Genomic DNA, 5,354 nt, shown 5'->3' with positions numbered 1-5,354 from the left:
ACCAGTAGATGTGGGTAGTGAGGATCGTGTCTATTATCTGTTGTTATATAACAAACCACCCCAAAACACAGTGGTCAAAACAACAATAATCATTTACTTGCTCATGCTTTTGCAGTTTCGGGGAGGGCTCAAGGAGCCCAGCCCAGCCCTGCTCCATGAGCTGTCGCTGGGAACAATCATGAAGTCTTCTTCATTCACATGTCTGGAGCTGGCTGGGCTGGCTGGATCAGCTGGGGCCGGGGTGGGCATTTCTCTCTCTCTCTGTTTCCTCTCCATGTGGCTTAGCTCAGATTTTCTCATAGTAGGGTGGCTCCAAGGTAGTGAAATATCTTACTATGTACCTGGCTTCCCGCAGAGAACAAAAGATGGTATGGCCTTCTTAATGCTTGCATGTGGAAGTTCCAAAATGTCATAGACACCTTATCCATTGGCTAAAGTAGTCACAGAACCAGCTAAAATTCAAGGAGAGGGGAAATGGAATCCACCTTCTCATTGGGGAGTTGCAAGGGCCCACTGCAAAAGAGCATGTGGGCTGAGAGAGACTGTTGTGACGTATTTTCAAAAAACAATCTGCTGCACAATTGAAATCATCTCAAAACAGGTTGAAAATAAAGAAGTCAATTTTTATAGGGATGTAGGGTGTCTCAGAGAACACCAGGCCAGGAATTACAGCCTAAGAAAGGTCTGGATTTGGAAAACCCATTAGTAACCTGGGTTGCTTCTCTCTTGGCCTCCCTAGATGTGGTGGATCAAATTGTGTACCCCAATTTAGATATGTTCTCAGCCTTGGTCCACATTTCTATGGATGTGGACCCGCTGTAAGTAGGATCTTTTGATGATGTTATTTTAAGTTAAAATATGGCCCCATTGAATGAGGTTGGGTCTTACTCTGGATTACTTGAGTTCTTTATAAGCAGAACAAATTCACACCTAGTGAGAAAAACCCATGGGGAGGAGGAAGCCGGAACCATAAAGAGAAAGGAGGAGAGAACATCACCATGTAACACATGGCAGAGATGCAAACCAAGGAACCCCAAGGACTGTGGCAAGTCAAAATGCCACAAACCCTAGAAGGGAGCAAGCCTTCCTGCTTTGGAAACCATGAGCCAAAATAAATTCTTGTTGTTTAGCCAACCCATTGTGTGGTATCTGTCTTAGAATACCTGGATTTGCCTGGAAATTGAGACATGAGAGACTATTATCTCTCTTAGGATTTGTTCGGCTCTCCCCGCAGGCCAGCATTCTGTGCTTTTCTAAGCTCATGGACTGCCCCCATGTCCTCAACTACCTCACATTTTGCTGAATCCCAATTCCAAACTCCAGAAAATCTGATTGGTACAGGCTGTGCCAGGTATTGTCCCAAATGCCAAAAGTGAAGCTCAGAGACTCTGAAGGAGTTGCCCAGAGTTGGTGAGTTGGGACATCTGGGATCTGACTCCAGAGCAAGGCTCCTTCCAGGCTGCCTCTGAGTGCTCCCACCCTTTTTCCTTCTCCCTCCCCCAGGTCTGTCAAGCACACCCCTCTGCAGCCCAGTGGGGCTGGATCCAGCCACCAGGCCTCCTAATCATCAGCCTCCTTTGTTCCCCGTTTGGAGGGGGCGACGTTCTGCCACCTGGGGTGGAAGGACAGGTAGAACTGTAATTAATCCAGCTTGCAGAGCTCCAAGCACCCTGGTGGGCTTTCTGCCTTGCTGCTCCAGTTCTGGCGTGGGCTGAGGACTTGGAGCTTGCGAGGCCTGTGTAGAAGGTGGCAGGCAGTGATGCTTGCCCCCACGTCGCAGTTCTCCTTGGTGAAGGCAAGCCGTCTTGCTGGTGGCTCTGATGAGATGGCTCCCATACCTTTCTGGGGGAAGCAGATTGGAGGTCCAGCTGCTCTGCTGGGATGGGACTCCCCAGGGCCACATTTGACATTGCACCCTACCCTACAGCTTATGTAAAAACCTGGCCCACAGATACCTATATGGCTTTCCCGGCCCTGCCCAGGGGCTAGCCTGCTTGAGGAGATCCCTGTGCCCAGACCCCTCATTCTCCCTGCAAGGCCTTGGCAGGTTTTGCTCCCAGCTTGGAATATCTCAACTCCAGTTCTATATAAGGACATCCTCTTCACGCTCCAAGTCTGAAGCAAAGACCACTTCCCCCATGATGCTTTTTCAGGCTTCCTTGTGAGCTCTTTCTACTCCCATTTGGACATCTGCTTCCTTTTGATGTGGGTCACTGGTATTTTGGATGCTAGCAGCAAGACCTGGCACATCCTCATTGTACATCAAACATCAGACAGCTATTTATTTATTGAGTGCCTAGGAGGTGCCAGGCTCTGATCTAGTGCTGCAGAAGAGAAGAGACAAAATTCCCTGCCCTCGTGGAGCTGAGTTCCTGCTGTGGGAGGAAAGCGATGGACAAGATGAGTGAGTCAAATGCATGGTAAGTCGTACAGAAACAAGTGCTAGGGGGTAAAATAAAGCAGGGTGAGTGGTTATGGTGCTAGGGATGGGGCAGGATGGCAGAGTTTAAAAGAGACAAGGAAGGTGGTGGGATAGTGAGACATGAGTGTGTCTGGAGGAAGAGCCTGGCAGGGAGCAGGTGCTAAGGGACTGGGCCTGGAACATTCCTGACACATTTGAGGTCCATACAGTGTGGCAAGAAGAGTGAGCAAGGGCAAGGAAGGGAGAAGGTGGGGCCAGGGAAGAAACGAGGCTCGGTCCTCTGAGGCCCTGTGGGCCATCGGAAGGCCTTGGACTGTTACTCTGAGTGAGATGGGAGCAACTGAAGGGTTGCCACTGTTATCTTACTGTCATTAATGAAGAAAAGTGCAGGATAAGTGATCATGAAATTGATCATTATTTATATTGATCATTAATATTCTTTTTCATTCTTCTCATGTAGCAACCACTGTGTTAAGTATTCACCACTGTCCCATGAGTTGGTAATGTCATTATCTCCATTTACAAATGAGGAAATTAAGACTCTAGGTGATTTAGTAACTTGCCCAAATTACATAGTTTTCAAGTCATAAATAAGGGATTTTAAACTAGTTAAATTGATTAGGTAACTTGAGTCTTCACTCAGGACCACCAATTACAGTGCCTTGAATTATAAAACAAGTGCTCATGGAATCCCAACAAGATGTCACACTGTTCTGTTCAGTACCAAGATGAGGGAATGTAGCACAAACACTGACCTTACTCAGCATCCTTCAGATGAGGATCCATCCATTCATCCATCCATCTATCCATCCTTCCATCCACCCAGCCACCCACCCATCCATTTACTCTTTTTTTTCTATATTGGAGAAGTTGTGGGTTTGTAAAATAAACATGCATAAAATACGGGATTCCCATACACAACCTCACAGCCAACACAAAAATATGGGGTGCTGTTCTAGTTTGCTAGCTGCTGGAATGCAATGCACCAGAAATGGAATGGCTTTTAAAAAGGGGAAATAATTTGCCAGTTTACTATTCTAAGACTGAGAAAATGTCCCAATTAAAGCAAGTCTATAAAAATATCCAAATTAAGGCACCAACAAGAGGTTACCTTCACTCAAGAAAGGCCGATGATGTTCAGGGTTACTCTCTCAACTGGGAAGAGCATATGGTGAACATGGCGACATCTTCTAGATTCCTCTCTAGGCCTCTTACTTCATGAAGCTCCCCCAGGGGCATTCTCCTTCGTCTCCAGAGGTTGCTAGCTGGTGGATTCTGTAGTTCTTATGTCTCTGCTGCTTTCGTCATTCTCATCGCTCTCTCATGGGTTTAAAAAGGGACTCTCTTCAAAATGCTTCCTCTTTTAAAGGATTCCAGTAAACTAATCAAGACCTACCTGGGACAGGCAGAGCCACATATTTGTGGTGATAATCTAATCAAGTTTCCAACATGCAGTCTTGAATAGGGTTTAAAGAAGTGGTTGCTCCCACAAGATTGGATCAGGATTAAAACAGGGCTTTTATAGGGCACATAAATCCTTTTAAACCAGCACAAGTGCTTCAGGAATTTGCATGTCATCGTTGCTCAGGGGCCATGTTAATCTTTTCTGTATCATTCCAATTTTAGTATATGTATTGCCTAAGTGAGAACCATCCATCCTCCTGCCCCCTCCCTCCCAGCCATCCTTCCACCTAGCCACACATCCATTCACTCACTCTTCTCTCCCTTCCTTTATTCATCCATTCATCCATCTATCTATACACTCATCCATCCCTCCATGCCCTCTTCTCTCCCTCCTTGTCTTACTCACGCCTTTTTTAACCCCTCCCTCTTCCTATTCACCCTCCCTCTCACCCATCCATTCAGCATTCACTCCTGTATGCTTAGGCTTATGAGGGACCAGGGCCCCTCAGTTGATTCCTGTTGTCATTTCTTTATTCAGTGGAGAAGGGCAGCAGAAACTGGAGAAGAGTCTCAGATTCCACTCCAGCTCTAACCTAACCAGCCCTGTGACCTCTCTGGGCCTCAGTGTCTCTGCCTGTCTCAGACAGGGTCAGACTTAGAGTTCCCTGCCCACTCTCGGTGTTCTGGCTGTAGGATATGCTCTTATGCAGCAGGGGAGGTAAGCCCCAGGACTGCTTTGCTACTTGCAGATAGATAGTACCTGAGGAGGACCATCTGCATAGGTGGCTCCAGCTCCTTCTGGAGGCCCAGGTGGGAGGTGGTGCTTTGTTGTACCCAACAAAGGACTCCTTGTTCTGCCCTGTGCATGGGGAAGCATGAACCTGTTCCCTGCCACTTTCCCTTGTGTGACCCTGGGTGGGGACCCTGAGCCCAATGCCATAGAAACCAGGCCCAGTGAGGAGGGGAGCTTCACTTCCGCCCCTCATCCCATCCATGCCTGGAGAGCTCAGCCTTGCCCATGGGCTGATATGAGTATGGGGCTCCCCACCTAAGCAGAGATGGGACCTGGAGAGGGCAGAAGGGGCTGCTTCTCATCCAAGTGGGGTGTGTGTGTGTGTGTGTGTGTGTGTGTGTGTGTGCAGTTCTGCGTATTAAGGACAGAATTATGGATTTGTGGAAGAAGAACAAGATACTGCCCCGACCTCCAAGCCCAGCTCACTGCACTGTGCTGTCCTTCAAATCCATGCTCACCTTCCACCTCCTTGGAGAAGTTCAATATGAAACAGCCAGAAGGGTGAGGAAGCGTCACACACCTCCAGACACATGTGCAGTCAGACCTGCACGTGCACCCACACACAGACACACAAGCGTACAGGGTGTACACACGTGCCTGCCTCTCCCTGGGCAGGGCACACCCTCTCTCTGCCAGCATCTCTGAACCAGACCATGCCTGTTGGTGTCTCCTTGCCCTCTCCTCCTGCCCCATCCTTCTGCTCTGGCTCAGTCATCTCTTCTTTGCTCAAAGATA

General features: G+C 48.2%; 1 non-coding gene across 1 annotated transcript; it reads right to left on the bottom strand.

Annotated features, from left to right (window-relative positions):
- Positions 1-3,965: 3,965 nt before the first annotated feature.
- LOC143653528 (U6 spliceosomal RNA) lies at positions 3,966-4,072 on the bottom strand. The gene has a single exon (XR_013161349.1). It is a non-coding gene; the product is annotated as a U6 spliceosomal RNA (small nuclear RNA).
- Between the last annotated feature and the right edge of the window lie 1,282 nt (positions 4,073-5,354).

This window comes from Tamandua tetradactyla, chromosome 1 (assembly GCF_023851605.1).
Source record: "Tamandua tetradactyla isolate mTamTet1 chromosome 1, mTamTet1.pri, whole genome shotgun sequence".
Classification (NCBI taxonomy): Eukaryota; Metazoa; Chordata; class Mammalia; order Pilosa; family Myrmecophagidae; genus Tamandua; species Tamandua tetradactyla.
The sequence above is the reverse complement of the archived record's forward strand: the minus strand, read 5'-3'. Positions and strand labels throughout refer to the sequence as shown.